We start from the raw sequence: 18,942 nt of genomic DNA, 5'->3' as shown, positions 1-18,942 counted from the left end.
AAAAATCTCCATTTCTCTATACATGTAATCTTTCTTCAATTTTATTATTTTATTAGCATATAATATACTATATTAACATATAATGGATATGAATATATACTCCATTAGTATTTTGTTTAATATTTTATCATTGCAGCAATGGTTTATCATAAAGAAACATGGGGTCATAATAAAGGGAAGTCAGAGTAGTCAAATCTCATTGATTGAGGCTCTCAAGCTACAAGGTAAAGACTTGGAAACAATTAGTATTATGTTATTACCCAATGAATAAAATAAAAATTCTTTTAATTGTTATCCTCTTAAATCTGATAAATAATACTGGTGGCATTTTAAAACCTATCAGATAAAATTCTAATTCAGAAATTATGGTGACTCCTCATTTTCTATAAATACAAGTTCAAAGAACTTAATTCAGTTTGCTCATCATACACTGCTGCTAATCCTATTTAGTAAGTTCTTCTCTTTCTTTATGAATGTTCAAAGTATCATTTCTTTTTTTCATTTGTTATGTATTTATTTTGTTATTGATTGTCGTTACATTGTTAGAGTATTACAAATGGAATTAGAGATGTAACAATTTTTATCTATCTCAGCTACGTATCTTCCTCTTTGCTTGCCATCAAAGTGAGTTGTAGTGTTACAAAAATTACTGCACCAGAAAAGATAAAAAAAAGTGAATTGCATAAAAAACAAACAGAATATATTGATTATATTTGTTACTTTGATACAGGTATTTACGGAAGAATGAAAAAATTAACAAAGTCTACAAGAATAAATCCACGAAGCGAAAATTCAACAAGTGAGTTTTCATATTTTTTATTATAGCACATGCAATTAATGAAAAATTTTGAACATCAAATCAAAAGTTGGAAATAAAAAACCGTATGAAGTCTAAAAAATAAAAATATAAGTAATTAACTACAGATCTATCTAAATCTGCAATTTTGAACATCAAAATATGAGTTTGAAATAAAAAATCATAAGTCAAAATAGGAAGAAAAGAGAAACGATCTTTCGGCGTGAATGGAGACGACGCCGTGCGGCTTTGGCGGACGGTAGTGGTGGGGTCGTTATGTAGAGAACAAGGGAGAGGGAAAAGTAGGCGGTAGCTTAATAAAGGCGAAAACACGACGGCGGCAGCTAACGGAGGAGAAGCGGGAAGATCCGGATGGAATGAGAGGCAGATGAGAGCTGAACCCTGGAGAAAAGAAGGCGGCGCCGGCGACAATTGGCGGCGGTGGAATGGTGCAGAGCGGCGGTTTCTTTGTAATATTCATCTTCTCATCTAGATTTAGGTAATAATGAAGATGAATATGACTTGGGGGTATATATACTTGGGCTCTTCTTTTTCTTTTGGACTTGAATTTAACTTAATTGGGCTGTGGGATATACTAAAGGTCCAATTTCAAATTAAATCTCCTTATTTAATTTAGTGAATGAGGCCATATAATTGAGCTGGTATAGAAAGGATGTTTTAGTGATCTGTACTTATTTTAATCTCATTTAGTTTAAATAATCTTCTATTTTTCTAAAAGCATTCTTCACTTATTGGGCTTTATTGTTTTATTTGTTTGCCACTTCAGAGATGTAATATTTTTTAATAATGAGTATTTGTTTGTCGTTGTGTTTCTTTATACACCACTGTGCATGTTTTACTATTTTTAAAAAAAATAGTACTCATTCTTTTGGAGATGCAAAATACTTATGTAATTAGCTCATCGATGCAACTTTTTTGTAGATGAGCCATGTGCAAAGATTCGTCGGTCAAGCTTTAATTATCATACAAACTTCACAAAGGTTTCTTCGTCCACAGATGGTTTATCGAAATCTAGCTCATCATCTATGATTAGGGCTGGGGAAAAATACCGAAAAAATGATATATCGCTCGTATCGTATTGAAAAATATTAAAAAATTATCGAATTTTCGATATATCATATTTTTCGATACGATACGATATCGTATCGTAAGTATTCGATACGATAACGATATGAATTTCCTTATATCGCGATATATCGTTTTATATCGAAAATACGATATATTTATATCGAAAATACGATATATATCGAAAATACGATATATATCGAAAATTTTCGATATATCGATATTTTCGATATATATCGATATTTTATTTTCGATATATATCGATATATATCGAAATTTTCGATATATATCGATATTTAACGATATATCGAATTTCGGTACGATATATCGAAATATCGATACGATAACGATATGAAATTTTTTTATATCGAAAGTTCGATATATCGAAATTCGATATATTGAAACTTTCGATACGATAACGATATGAAATTCTTTCATATCGGTATTTTCGATACGATACAACGTTTTCGATACGATATATCGTATCGACCCACCCCTATCTATGATAGGTATAAAGCTAAATATTTAAATAGTCTTTTTACGTCATTGTGCATGATTTATAATTTTATTTAATTTCAAATAGCATTACTCATTTTTTGTAATTAGCTCATGAATATAACTATTTTGTAGATGAGTCATGTGCAAATATTCGTGGGTCAAGCTTCAATTATAATACAAACTTCACAAAGGTTTCTTCGTCCATGGATGGTTTGTCGAAATCTTGCTCATCATCTATGATCGGTAAAAAGTTAAACATTTAAATAGCGTCTATTTCATTCAAAATTTAACCTATAAATAAATATTGTTTTGTCTTACTATATTTCTACTATGCACTGATTTATTGAAATAAATATGTTTGACATATTTTTTATAGATCATGAAATTGGTGGTATTGATTGTTTAGTGAAACTTAATAATTGTAATAAAGATGCATATAATTCATCATCTTTGGTTGAAATAGTTGATAATATATCAAATTGGGCCACTACTGAATGTAAGCATTTTATGTTATTTATATATTATTTGTTAGTGGTTATATATTAAATTCATAATAAAATATTAATCTGTACTAACAGTAAATCTAATTTTATGAAATTTTTGTTGTGTTTTTAAATAATTAAAATTCATACACATACATGCACAGAATTTTCATCTTGGTTATTGTTTTAATTTTGTAGAATATTGGGACATCGGTGATGCTTCGTATACGTGTTCACATTGTGGTGCACTTTTTTGGTATGAAGAACGACTTGGAAAACCAAAAAAATTCAAACTTCCAAAGTATTCAGTGTGTTGTATTCATGGTAAAATTCAAATTCCTAGGGTTTGTATACTAAAAGATGCTTCGAGCGTACATACCTTTGTACAGTCAGCTTGTGCATGTATACGAGAAACGCCACGTCCACTTGTTTACCTAATTATGAGAATAAATAATATAATATAATGGTTTATTATTGAAATATGATAAACAAGTCTAAGACTTTTTACTAAGAAGGTCAAGTAGGGAAATTCGATGAATCTCCTCATGAGTTTTCCAGTAGGGGACTTGGCCAGATCTAGTAAGAAGAAAAACGTATTCACAACCTAGATAAGCTTTGGCTACCTATTGGTACGGTTGCGGTGTTTGTGATAATTCTCTCTTACCTAAGAAGAGATTAGTAACACCGGTGTGGTAAAGCACTGAAAGGATCTAATCCGAAATGTATTCTTTGTTGCTATCTACTGAAAGAATATATTTCAGAAAGTTTTAGTATTTTCTAGTCTATGATATTAATATCAATATTGTTTATTCAATCAAACGCCACTTTGACTTATCAATATGTGAGAGTTTGTACGTAACCCAAGTTCATGATATCTTGGGTGGTAGTAATTGAATAACATGAAGGTATTGGAATATTATTTCATAGAATTCGCGTGCCCAGTGTGGTATGATTAAATTCCTAAGGGGTGATCCCCAAGAGGTGTTTGAAAAAAGAATTTATTATTCAGAAAACTGCGCAGTTGTAATTTATTCCACGAATAATAAATAAATAAAGTTTCAAACTAGAAAAACTCTTTGGAGAATTAATTTAATTCTAGTCACATAGCAGACAAAAGAATTAAATAGACGGATCAAGATAATCTTAAACACGGGAAATATTATAAAATAAAATGGACCCATGTTATTTGTAATTTGGTTATTTAAGTGAGAGTGCAATATTATTCTTTAGTGGAACAAAATAATATTCCATTGATAATATATTAAATCATGGGTCATTTGATTTAATTAGTAATTCATCTAATGGGTGAGCCCAACACTTAAGTCATTCCATGGATCCCCATCCTAGCCCAACAAGTCCATGCTTATAAATAGTGTAGAGATGGGAAACCCTAGTAAGCACTCCACACATCACAAACCCTAACCCTAGCCGCCATAACCGGTGCTCTCTCTCTCCCCTCTTGCCTCGGTTTTTGTGCCTTTGCACGAGGGAGATTAGGGTTTTGGTTTTTGTTCTTGTTCTATCCTAATTCATAGGATTAGATCAAGACAATTTCGTGTTTGTGTTGGTTTTCCCTAGATCTCATATCACTTTTATTTGGTTCTTCGAGATCCGCCCACACGGATGGAGAATCAAGGACAAGGGAATAGGTTGGAAGATTCGTGGTCGATAAACCAAGGATCTCCGGGTGGTGCAGCTAGCAACGTCAATCCAATGATGGATTATGAGGTAACAATCGAATCTACATCGAATATGCATGATTATGTGTTTATTTGATGTTATATTTATAGATCTATGTTTATTGCATGAAATTGGAGTCAAATGCATAATCACCTAAATAGATCCGGTAAAGGACCTGTTTGGTTTCCGTGTCTTCCGCTGCGGTAGTCCCAACAACTGGTACCAGAGCCAATTTTTAGGCTCTGATTACGTATTTGATTAATTGAATTTTTCGAAAATTATAGTGTGGAAACTTGGGATTTTCGAAAATAATGCAATATGTGTTGGATCTATGTTTTTCTTGATTTTATTTTTGGATCTATGATATGATGTTCTAGATCGATGAAAGAATATTATGAATCTTGAATTTTATTCAAGTTTTTCACAAAAATATTCTAGATCTATGATGAACATCATTAGATCTATATATTCTAAGTAATATGTACTAGATTATATGTTAATTGATTACATATATGTATGTGTTTAAGTGAATATATGTTTTGAATCAAGAAATAAAGTGGTCCATGATTGAATACTTGGATCGATGAAAGAATATTATGAATCTCGAATTTTATTTGAGTTTTTCACAAGAATATTCTAGATCTAAGCAAGTATTCATAGATCTATAGTTTTATGTTCTTAATATGCAAGAATAATTTAAATTGCTAAAATGCTAGATGTTTAAATATGCATATTTGATAATGAACATAAAAGATTGTTACATATTAAGAAACGATTAATTAAGATTTAAGATCGCGGTCAAGCGTAGCGACCGCGATGAATCAAGTTAATTAATCGAAAACGAATAAATAAACACAAGGGATTAAACCCTAGATGTGTTCTATAACCGGGCTGCCTTCGTCAGGGATCCGAGATCCAGATCTGGTGAGAAAAAGGCGGCGGCGGCGGCGGCTGGTCGGAGATGTCAGCGGGCAGCAGCTCCGGCAGCGACTGCATCGTCTTCAGGCAGCAGCGCCGGGCAGCGGCTGCACAGTCACGTGACAGCAGCGAGCTCCAGCAGCTACGTCGTCTTCGGGCGACGATGCAGGGGCTGACCAGCGGCAACAGCAACAGCCACAGTCAGCGGCTGCGCTGTCTTCGGGCAGCAGCGGCAGCCGTGAGATCTGCAACGTCGGAGGCCGCGAGGAGCTGCGCAAGCCGCTCCGGCAGCGGCAGCGACTCCAGGCAGCAGCAGCAGCAGCTGCGTCGCCTTCGGGCGCCGGCGGAGGAGTTGTCCTCGTCGGACAGCAGCTTCTCCTCCGGGCAGCAGTGACGCTGCAATGGCAGCGGCGTCCGCGACGCCGGATTCTTCGTCGCTGGACAATGGTGGCTGCTCCAGTGGGAGCGGCAGAGGAGTAGGCGGTCAGAAGCGGCGACGCGGCAGTGGGAGCAGCGCCGGCAGCCGCGAGAGGCGGCGGAGATCGGGCGCGGCAGCAGCGGCTGCTGCGAGGCCCGTGGCGGTCCAAACCCTAATTAGGGTTTTGGGTTGCGTCGTCTCGTCGTCTCGTTCTTCGTTTTTCGTGTTTTTGTTTCTTAAGGAACAAGCTATTTATAATTGTGGTTTAAAATCCTAAACCTAGAATAATTAAAATATATTGTGGAAATTAGAATGATTTTGCAATTAAGTCAAGATCTAATTTAAAAAGAGAATATTTAACTTCTTTGAATTTGCCAATTGGAATAATTAGGTCAAATAAATTGATTTAATTTGTTAATTAGTTGATTTTGAGGGATTCTTTCCATCTAGATAATATCATGATAATTAACATAAGGGAATTCAATTTTGATTTATCTAAATTTTGGCTTTTCCATAATAGAATGGAATTTTAAAGAATATTCTCACTATATGCTTTCATGTTTTAATTTTAAGGTTTAATTGAAAATTGTCTATATTTTAATTGGTGTGTTATGGAATTATTCCTAGATATATACCTAAGGAAAAGACATGAGTTTTTCAATTGTTTTAAACCTTTAAAATTTTCGAAAATTACATATTTAGTAATTGGATGGATTTTAATTGGAATCCTATTCCTAGTTTGAATTTTGTCTTTAATATGATGTAGGTGAATTTTATTTCATCTAGATAACATCGGTTTAATTAAAGAAGTGAAAAATTCATTTGGCATTAACATGCTACTTAAATCCTAAATTATTAAAGTGTTAAATGATTAATTGGATTTTAATTGGAATTCAATTCCTAGTTTAATTTGGATTTTATCTTTAATTTTGATGAAGGTGAATTTGTTTCATCTAGATAACATCAAATTTGATTTAAAGGTATGAAAATTCATGGTGCATTAATTTTGCTATTAAAATCCTTAATTATTTATTTAAGTTGAATTTTGTCTTTAATTTTGATGAAGGTGAATTTTATTTCATCTAGAAAACATCATTATGAATTAAAGATGTAATAAGATTCTTCTTGTCATGTGATTTTATTTGAAAGCTATGAGAATTTTAATTCTCGAATTTAATTGGTGTGTTTTAAATGGATTTAGTCTTAATTGGATAAATGCAGATTTATATATCCAAGTGGGCATTCTAAATTGAGACTTATCTAATCTTTTATGATATACACCTAGACATTAATTTTAGGATAAAGATGGATTAATTCTATCTAAGTAATTCCTAATAGTATTAAAAGGTAATTCTAATAATCAAGATACGTTATTTTAACTAATAATGTATGATTGTTTAAGATTTGACTTAATGTCTAGATAATCTTGTTTATGTGAAGATGAAATTTTAATTCTATCTATTTATTTTAGATGCTTAATTAAATGATCAAGTTTCGTCATTATATTTATGTGAACCTTTTGTAAATGTGTTTACATGTTTTATTGATGATTGATGAATATTTAATTTGAGTTATGATTTTATTTGTTAAAATCTAGTTTAACTCGTGCATCGCCTATGTACATAATGCCTTGCATGCATAGCTAGTACATGTTTAATTATTCTTTGAGTGTGGATACCTTCCTTATCTGCTTAAGTGATAATTGAACTATTAAAACCACCAACAAGAAAATATGAAGCGATAATTACAACACGTTTGTATATGGCCTCCATAAAATTGGTCTTAGTGCGAAGTAGTGACCGGCCTGTCTTTACAGGAGGAACATTACCAGTTCGTAAGTTTTGACTTCTCTAGATAAAGGTTATTACAATCGTAAAATTAGTTTTTCAGTAATATCGCGACTGGTCTTTACCGGAGCAATATTGCTGCAAAATTATAAGGATTGTATTTTAATAATGCTTAGAGGGAGCTATAGGAGGAGGTGCTTGTCCGGTTCGACCTTTCTTTAGAGGAGTTCACGCACAAGTAAAGAATCCTTAGTGCTTAATTTTATGGTTATACGCTTTAGCAGTGTTAGTCAGCCATGCCATTCTTATGGTCTCTGGACTATCTGTCGACATTGTGACCAGTAAAAATAATGAATTTCTTGCATGAATAAGACACGGCTTCCTAGTAGAAGAACGTTTGTGCTTGATTTTTGTGGATGTAAAATTGATGAATTGTTTTGTGGTTATTTGCAATTCTTTGAAATTTTACATGTTTATATTATTGGTATTTATTCTCAGCTTGAACGAAAGATGATTGATACTTGGGATATTTACTATGCCATACTTAGTTCGAGGAAGCATGACTCTGAATTTTTTAAGGAATGGAAAAGTAAGCTTGATGTTGATCGTTTGATCAATTACTTGAGGTTGATTCTCAGCAAGAATCGTCCGCCCACATACCATCTACAAGGAGAGGACAAGGAGTTTCGTGATCAGTGGCATACCGCGGAATGTCATCTCAAGGGCTTCGTTTTGGCCAATGTTGGCAATGCCCTTGAGAGGTTTGACAAACCCAAAAGGCCGTTGGTCAACAAGCCCACGTGGTTTGAAGAAAAGTCCTCTAAGATAAGAGCTGGTATCGCTGTGAAGCATTTAAGGCATGATGTATTTGAAGAGGGCCAAGACGTGGGGGTATATGCCCTAGTCATGCTTGGCTACTTCAATAAACTTCACTTGTCGGGGGGGAAAGTTGGCCCAGAAACCCAACAGATAATGATCTTTGATGAGCTTCCAGATAGCTTTAATAAAGTCAGAAATGAAATTTTGTTTAGCAACAAAAGGTTTTCGTTTTTGGAGCTTTATAACAAGCTTGTGATTGCTCAAACAAAGATGAAAAGAAGGGGTGGACTTTTGAGATGATCATGTTCAAGTCAGAAGAGTTTATTTTTGCTTTTATGTTTACATTGTTGAATTTTAAGAGTTTTTGATATTGTTTGGTTTTGATATCATATGGATTATTGATGTGGAATTTTATTCCTAGACTATCAATTGCGTTTTTGGATTATCGATGTCATTTTATAATGCTTGCATTATTAGATAAATGAAGTTTTGATTATCCAATTATTTATGACATCAAATGTAACATGATTAATATCAAAATGTTTACTTGTAATTAAATTTGTTGATTCAATTATTATAAAGTTTTCTTCTAGAAATATTGATTATTAAGTTTCTTTAATCCTTAAGTCTTTTGAACCATTATTTTGTTGATGAGTCAATAGAACATTAATGTTCGACATGGATTCAATACAAAATAAAATGATCTAATGATCGCGTTTGTTCACATAAAGGTGTAAGAAAAATAATCACAATAGTTGATTACAACACAAGTAAATTAAAATTCAACTAGAAACAAGATAAGTATTTATTATAAATACTAGAAATTCTTGTGTAGTAAATATAGTGTGCACGTTAAATTTGTTTTAATGTTCCAAGCCTAGAGTTGTCTATTTGATTAATTATTGTTTTATTTATTTTGTTGTGAAAGTGATAATTAAAATAGTGGGAGCTTTTCTTAATGAATAATTAAATTCTAAGTGTTTAATAAGAGCGTCATGGCTTGTTTTATTAAACTAGGATGAATTTAACTCCAAGCACTATTTAAATTGTTTTAATAGCCTTAAAGAATATTGAGACTAGTATTTTTCTACTTTTAAAAGTGGGAGCTAAATTTTGTCTCATAGAATATTCATAAATGGAATTAAGGTAATGTTTGATAGAGTTAAAAGGGTTCACACCCTAGAATGAAAGAAGTGATGAATTGCACACTTTCTAAGACTCTAATAACATTAAAAGACATTTCCAAGTTAGCTATTAAAATTAGAATTGCTTTTGGATTTCCAAAGAAAGTATTTCTAAAGATCACAACAAATGGTTAAATAAATGAACTCTTGGAATTTATGACTATAAAACAAAGAATGCAATCATTCGGTTTTATTTTGTCATGAGGTAATTATGTTCATGCATAAATTTACATCACAAGTTATATAGCAAGGATAATACCAAGTTAGGTTGGTATTATATAATTAAAGTTTTGGGAATCATATTCGACATGATTAAAACTTTATATTTGCTATAAGTATTCTACTTTAATCAGTAGAAATTCAGAAGGATCAAAATAGTGGATTTTGATAGAGGAATATGTATAAGTGCACTTGAGAAAGGCACATAAAATTATTCCACTGGATCAAAGGGCCTAGAAATATTTTGATCAAATTATCGTGCTCCTTAGCAAGAATTAAGGTTATAAATTACAAGTATATTTTCGTTTTATGTACTCTAGAAAACTATGTTGGTAGATTCTTTTAAAGAATTATAGTTTTGAGTACATAGTGGCCAAAGCCTGCTTTGAGTATAAGTGGGAGAAAATGTGTGTGAATGTGTAGCACAAGGCCAATAAAGCGGTTGGTATACTCGAAAGCATTCTTTGAGTATAAGTGGGAGATTGTTGGGGTTTGTATACTAAAAGATGCTTCGAGCGTACATGCCTTTGTACAGTCAGCTTGTGCATGTATACGAGAAACGCCACGTCCACTTGTTTACCTAATTATGAGAATAAATAATAGAATATAATGGTTTATTATTGAAATATGATAAACAAGTCTAAGGCTTTTTACTAAGAAGGTCAAGTAGGGAAATTCGATGAATCTCCTCATGAGTTTTCCAGTAGGGGACTTGGCCAGATCTAGTAAGAAGAAAAACGTATTCACAACCTAGATAAGCTTTGGCTACCTATTGGTACGGTTGCGGTGTTTGTGATAATTCTCTCTTACCTAAGAAGAGATTAGTAACACCGGTGTGGTAAAGCACTGAAAGGATCTAATCCGAAATGTATTCTTTATTGCTATCTACTGAAAGAATATATTTCAGAAAGTTTTAGTATTTTCTAGTCTATGATATTAATATCAATATTGTTTATTCAATCAAACGCCACTTTGACTTATCAATATGTGAGAGTTTGTACGTAACTCAAGTTCATGATATCTTGGGTGGTAGTAATTGAATAACATGAAGGTATTGGAATATTATTTCATAGAATTCGCGTGCCCAGTGTGGTATGATTAAATCCCTAAAGGGTGATCCCCAAGAGGTGTTTGAAAAAAGAATTTATTATTCAGAAAACTGCGCAGTTGGAATTTATTCCACGAATAATAAATAAATAAAGTTTCAAACTAGAAAAACTCTTTGGAGAATTAATTTAATTCTAGTCACATAGCAGACAAAAGAATTAAATTGACGGATCAAGATAATCTTAAACGCGAGAAATATTATAAAATAAAATGGACCCAAGTTATTTGTAATTTGGTGATTTAAGTGGGAGTGCAATATTATTCTTTAGTGGAACAAAATAATATTCCATTGATAGTATATTAAATCATGGGTCATTTGATTTAATTAGTAATTTATCTAATGGGTGAGCCCAACACTTAAGTCATTCCATGGATCCCCATCCTAGCCCAACAAGCCCATGCTTATAAATAGTGTAGAGATGGGAAACCCTAGTAAGCACTCCACACATCACAAACCCTAACCCTAGCCGCCATAACCGGCGCTCTCTCTCTCCCCTCTTGCCTCGGTTTTCGTGCCTTTGCACGAGGGAGATTAGGGTTTTGGTTTTTGTTCTTGTTCTATCCTAATTCATAGGATTAGATCAAGACAATTTCGTGTTTGTGTTGGTTTTCCCTAGATCTCATATCACTTTTATTTGGTTCTTCGAGATCAGCCCACACAGATGGAGAATTAAGGACAAGGGAATAGGTTGGAAGATTCGTGGTCGATAAACCAAGGATCTCCGGGTGGTGCAGCTAGCAACGTCAATCCAATGATGGATTATGAGGTAACAATCGAATCTACATCGAATATGGATGATTATGTGTTTATTTGATGTTATATCTATAGATCTATGTTTATTGCATGAAATTGGAGTCGAATGCATAATCACCTAAATAGATCCGGTAAAGGACCTGTTTGGTTTCCGTGTCTTCCGCTGCGGTAGTCCCAACAGCCGTCTATACCAATAAGTTTGGATAACTTAATGTATTCCGAAGATGAGAAGAGCAAACACTTTTTGAAAAATATCCGTTCTTACAATGCCATGTTTGGATTTACATCTGTGGGAGGCAAGATTGATAACAGTTTGAATATTGGAAAATCTCCTCCAACTTTTCGTTTGCATGGACAAAATTATCAACTTATTGGCAGTTTAATGCCGTTGGATGGTGAAAAACCAAAGTTTGCCCAACTATATATTTACGATACTGATAATGAGGTTAATAATAGCGTGGAGTCAGTAAGGTATGTTTTTCTCCTATTGTTGTTGTAATAAAATGTTCGTTTTATTTGAGCTTTTATAATTATTATATTTCTTTTTATGTGAAAGAACGACGTGAATGAGCTTCATGTGGAAATTGTTGTTGATATTCAGAAGATGTTAGATGAAAATAATGTTTTAGTGAAATCTTTTCGAATGGCTAAGCAGATGATTGTCGAAAGTAACCATCAGAATGTCAATTTAAGATTGATTGGAAAACGAGGTAAAGATGGAAGAACCTATAATTTACCCTCTGTATCTGAAGTTGCTGCCTAATAGTTGGGGACTTTGATGAAGCTTTGGGTAACAGGGACATTATTGTTCTAACACAAACTGGTGAACTGCAGCGCATTGATGAATTACATCCCTCTTATCTAGGTTTACAATATCCACTTCTATTCCCTTATGGTGAGGATGGTTATAGAGAAGATATTGGTTTTGCAACTTCTAATAGTTCTCGCTCATATGATAGAAAGAAAATTAGTCCGAGGGAATATTTCTCTTTTCGTTTGCATGAAAGAGAAGATGAGCCTGCCACTATTTTGTACTCTCGGAGACTATTCCAACAATTTGTGGTTGATGCATACACAATGATTGAAGCTGGACGATTGAGGTTTGTTCAAACTCATCAAAAGCAATTGAGGGTTGATATGTATAAAGGTTTGGTAGATGCTGTATTTAGAGGAGAGACTGATCCTTCTACACATGGTAAGCGGATTATTTTACCTTCGACCTTTGTTGGAGGTGCGCGGTATATGATTCAAAATTATCAAGATGCTATGGCTATATGTGGTTGGTTTGGTTATCCAAATCTTTTTATTACATTTACCTGCAATCCAAAGTGGCCGGAGATTGTAAGATTTGTTGATATTAGAGGATTGAAGTCGACTGATCGACCTGATATTGTTTGTCGAGTCTTCAAAGTTAAATTGGACGGTTTTATAAGAGATATTCGACATAAAAAAATATTTGGGAATGTCCAAGCAGGTTTGTTTCTACTAATTTTCAATTATTTTTATCATATTTTTTAGTGTAAGGTATATCACACTAAGGTTTTATCAATAATTTTTTGTTGCAGTTATTTACACTGTTGGATTCCAGAAACGTGGATTGCCCCATGCACATATCTTGCTTTTTTTAAGTAAAGATGACATGGAGTTTGGTGTTGAGCAAATTGATAAATTAATTTCGGCTGAAATTCCTTCATTTGAAAATGATCCACACTATTATGCTTATGTTGAAGAATTTATGGTACATGGTCCTTGTGGCATTTCTTATCCATCATCTCCATGCATGTCAAATGGCCGGTGTAGCAAACACTTTCCTAAAAGGTTTCTTGATGTGACAACATTTGACGAAGAAGGGTATCCTGCTTATAGGCGCAGGGATAATGGTCGTGTTATTATGAAAAATGGCATTCCATTAGATAATCAATATGTTGTACCTCACTATCGTTATCTGCTCATGAAATATGGATGTCATATAAATGTTGAGTGGTGTAATCGATCGCGATCGATTAAGTACTTATTCAAATACGTCAATAAAGGGCAAGATCGTATTACAACCACTTTCATGGAATCAGGTATGGATGGGAATGAGAACAATATTGATGAAGTGAATCTGTATTATGATTGTAGGTACATCTCTTCTTGTGAGGCTATTTGGAGAATATTTGGATTTGATATCCAGTTTAAAGATCCATCAGTTGAAAGGTTGGGGTTTCATATTGAAAATGAACAAAGTGCTGTTTTTTCAGAATTCGAACCTCTAGATATTATGTTGGATCGAAAAATAGCTCATCAGAGTAAGTTTTTGGGTTGGATGGATGCAAATAAAAAATATCTTCAAGGTAGGGATCTAATTTATTCTGAATTTCCTACAAAATTTGTATGGAAAGAAGGTTGTTGGCAACTTAGGAAGAAGAAATTTGCTATCGGGAGATTGTTTCACATTGCTCCAGGATCAGGTGAATTATATTATCTTAGATGTATGTTGAATATAGTTCGTGGAGCTACAAGTTATGAAGAAATTAGAACTGTAAATGGTATTCAACATGCTACATTTCGGGATGCCTGTTTTGCTTTGGGGTTGTTAGATGATGATAAGGAATATATTGATGGCATTATTGAAGCAAGTTTTTGGGCATCTACAGATTGTTTAAGAAAACTATTTGTGACTTTATTGTCTTCTGAATCAATTTCTCGCCCAAATTTTGTGTGGGACAGTTGTTGGAAGTTTCTATATGAAGATGTTCTTTACAAACAACGAAGATTGTCCAATAATCCAGGTATTTTGTTTTTTTTTCCTAAATTCATCTTATAATTCATGTGTTTTTCAAATTATCAACTTATAAGTATAGAAATATTTTCAGATTTGATGTTGGATGATGATCAAATAAAGAACTTTGCTTTGGTTGAGATTGACAAACTCTTGGTAAATGTTGGGAGAAGTTTGCAAAATTTTGATGGTATTCCATATCCCTCCTCAGAGTATTTTCAGTGTTCTTATGATGGAATGATAAATAAAGAATTATCTTATGATCGTATAGTTTTATTGAAAGATATTATGAACTTCACATCGAAGTTCACTGATGAGCAACGACATGTATTTGATATCATTATGTTGTCAGTGAATTCAAGTATTGGTGGAATGTTTTTCGTCTATGGTTATGGTGGCACGGGAAAAACATTTTTGTGGAAATCATTGTCAGCGGCTATACGATCAAAAGGTGAAATTGTGTTGAATGTTGCTTCAAGTGGCATAGCCTCGCTGTTATTGCCTGGAGGAAGAACTGCTCATTCTCGGTTTAAGATTCCTATAAATCCAAATGAAGATTCAACTTGTAATATCAATCAAGGAAGTGAACTTGCCTTATTGATCCAAAGGGCAAAACTTATCATATGGGATGAAGCTCCAATGACCCATAAAGATTGTATCGAGGCTTTAGATAAGAGTTTGCGAGATATCGTGCGAAATGTCACCGAATCGAGTATGGAATTGCCATTTGGTGGGAAAACTGTTGTTTTTGGTGGTGATTTTAGACAGATACTACCGGTTGTTCCTAAGGGTAGTCGCCAAGATATTGTTAATGCTACTATTAATTCTTCCTATCTTTGGAAAAGTTGCAAAGTTTTGAGGTTGACGAAAAATATGAGACTTTTTGGTATTGCATCTGCCGAGGAAGCTTCGAAGTTGAAAGAATTTTAAGAATGGATTGCATCTATTGGAGATGGAGTTGTTGGGGATTCCAATGATGGTTATGCTAATATAATATTCCGAGTGACCTTTTGTTGAAGGTTGATGGTGATCCTTTAAGAACAATTGTTTCGAGCACTTATCCAAATTACATGAACCATGGTGAATTAAGTTCTCATTTGCATGATCGAGCTATTTTGGCTCCTACATTAGACATGGTGGATTTGGTTAATAATTATATGATTTCTTTGAATCAATCTGAAGTACGTGCTTATTTTAGTTCAGATAGCATATCAAAATCCGACTCGAACTTTAGTGCTTTGTCTCAAGTGCATGGTGTTGAATTTTTGAATCAGTTAAAATGTTCGGGTACTCCCAACCATGAACTATTACTGAAGATTGGTACCCCTGTAATGTTATTGAGAAATATAGATCCTTCTCATGGATTGTGTAACGGTACCCGTTTGAATATTTCACGATTGGGTGATCATATTTTGGAAGGAGAAGTTTTGAGTGGGCATAATATTGGTCATAAAGTGTTGATACCTAGGATGTCGTTAGTACCTTCTGATACAAGATTGCCGTTCAAGTTTCAACGTCGACAATTTCCTTTGATTGTATCATATGCAATGACCATCAACAAAAGTCAAGGACAATCTCTTGCTCATGTTGGATTATTTTTGAGAAAGCCTGTATTTAGTCATGGACAATTTTATGTTGCAATTTCAAGAGTTACAAGTCGTGAAGGTTTGAAGATTTTGGTTTGTGATGAGGATGATGTTGGTGTTGATTTTTATGTTAATGTTGTGTACAAAGAAGTCTTTCGAAATTTTTAAGACAATATAGTGGAGGATAATCTAAAATGGCTATTGTAAATTTTTAGAAATTGAATATGCATAAGCTCCAGTGAATGATGATCCTGCAGAAGGTCAGATTCGACAAAACAAACAAAATTTTTTTTCTTTTAAGAATCACGAGGATTTAAATATTTTGCTTACTTTGTTCAGGTGCCTTAGAAGTGGATGTGGAAATAAGTATTCAGGTTTTTTACACTTTTACATTTTTCATATGTTGAGCCTTTCTTTTGGTTTATGATGATGGTGGTGATATCAATATTTTTACACTTGAAATCACAACTTTGTCTTCATATTAAACTAATGTTCATAGTTCTTCACTTATATTCATTCATTTAATATCTATATATTTATTATAGAATGACTTTGCTACTCGGTTCTTCATGTTGTGGGAAGACTACATTTTTGAAGGCTCTTTCATCAAATTTGAGCAGATTACTTAAGGTGTCTTTTTTTTTTATATGTTTGAGCATTTCTTTTAGTTTTGTGATGATGATGATATTGTTTGTTGATGCTATTCAAATATTTGATTTTTATTCCCATAATTTTGGGGAGTATTTATTTGATGAAAGGATAGTTGATTGGAGAGGGTGTGAGTGATAGAGAATTGAGAGACAAATTAGAAGAACATTGAGTGAGAGAGTGATGATTGGAGGGTAGAAATTCCGAAGAGAGATGGTGAGATACAGGGTTTGACTTGGGGAACTACTTTTGGAAGAAGAGTAACAATTTCTATCTTATTGTTTGTGATGATAATGATATTAGTTGTGATGATGCATTTAATATTGTGTTGTTTCAACATAAGATCCATATTTTCAAAATACTGATCCGTGCATCGCACGGGTGTAATACTAGTATTATTAATTTTTGTTGACCTTTGTGGGTAGTATTGTAGTACTACTACATATGGAGTATTTATAATTTTCTCTCCAAATAGTAAAAAGGAACTCCCTAGAATTTTTGTTTTTTAATTCTTAGAGCGACTAAAGTATTTACGCCTTTTTTTTTTTTTTTTTTTTTTTTTAATTTATGGATATTTTTATTCTAAGCATGCATTCACGTAGTTCATGTACTTAGTCTGTACATTCTATAACATTTAAGATAAAACATTAAACATTGTGTTTTGTAACTTGTCATTTGTCATGACAATGCATGGGAAAGATTTACTATTACATAAATTAAATTGTGAAATGAAGTATCTCTTAAAAAGTCATCACAATAATTAGGTAGATGATTGTTTCTTATGAAAGATGAAAATCTTATAATTCTACTCACGATAATGTTCTTTAAAAATTCGAAATAGTTTAATAAGAATAAATTGTTGACAATTTTCATTTTATTTAAGTTTTAAAAAATAAAATAAGACAACTTGGTTACAAATTTGTATTTAAATACACATATTATAACGTGATAGTGTTATATTGCTAACTCAATACTTAATTGCTAACTATAATTAAATAATAGCTATTAGATATTTAAATTAAGGGCCTAGATCATCAACCCTGAAATGTCAATACAATCAACAAAAAACGTTAATAAGGATATTAAGGTCAATTTTACAAATTAGTTGTAACTAACTTTTGAACAATATCCCATAACTTTAAAACGTGATACGCTCGGATTTTGCACTGTTTTAAGGCCATTATTTGGTCCGTTTTTGATGTCAAAGTCACTCTACACGTCCATTATTTGCATATTTCATCTATTTTGGTATTTTGACGAGTTTTGTGAGAAATGTGCATAAAATTGAGCCGAAAAAGAGAGACAAAACGCAAAGTTTGGAAATCTGGAGTCAGACGGCGACCGACGACCGCCGGCACCTGGCGGCTAGAGCAATGCAGAGGCCTGCATCGGAAAATTACACTTGGAAGAGAGTCTCGCCTGGTGACCGCCGGAAGTCATGCGGCGGTACGTCGCCGAAGGAACAGAGACTCTGGACTCCAACGCGGCGACCGCCGGCCAAGGTGCGGCGGCCCACCGGAGAAAGGCGGTGAATCCGATTAGCCCTAGATCTGCTCCAAGATTTACCATATTTCTAAGATATTTTCCTTCTACAATGAGGATTGGCTTTCCCCTATAAATAGGACCTCAAGCTTCATCAAACAGAGAGCTTCTTTTTGCAAAATAATTCACAGAGATCAAAAGCTAGAGTACTTCAATTGCGCAAGGAGTTGAAGAAGGATTTCAAGAACATCAAGAACGACAAGGATTCAACATACGGTTTTTATTTGCTTTAGTTTTATGTTCAAATTGTCTTCCCTTCAATCTATGTGTTTAGCTTATTTCACTATGTGTAACTAAACTCATAGGTGATACGCTCGGATTTTGCACTATTTTAAGGCCATTATTTGGTCCGTTTTTTATGTCAAAGTCACTCTACACGTCCATTATTTGCATATTTTGTCTATTATGGTATTTTGACGTATTTTGTGAGAAATGTGCATAATTGAGCCGAAAAAGGGAGCCAAAACGCAAAGTCTGGAAATCTAGAGTCAGACGGCGCCCGGCGGCCGTCGGCGCCCGGCGGACAGAGCAGTGCAGCGGTCTGCCTCGGAAAAATACACTTGGAAGAGAAGTCTCGCCCAGCGACCGCCGGAAGTCATGCGGCGGTCCGCCGCCGGAGAAACAGACTCTCTGGACTCCAACGCGGCGACCGCC

General features: G+C 33.8%; 1 pseudogene; it reads left to right on the top strand.

The window, feature by feature from the left end:
- Nucleotides 1–2,583: 2,583 nt before the first annotated feature.
- On the top strand, nt 2,584–16,266 carry LOC125197955 (uncharacterized; annotated as a pseudogene).
- Nucleotides 16,267–18,942: the final 2,676 nt, after the last annotated feature.

The sequence above is a fragment of the Salvia hispanica genome, chromosome 5 (genome assembly GCF_029641045.1).
Source record: "Salvia hispanica isolate PSC_SH4W2 chromosome 5, Shi_PSC_v1, whole genome shotgun sequence".
NCBI lineage: Eukaryota > Viridiplantae > Streptophyta > Magnoliopsida > Lamiales > Lamiaceae > Salvia > Salvia hispanica.
Note: the sequence above shows the minus strand (reverse complement) of the source record. Positions and strands in the feature narration are given on the sequence as shown.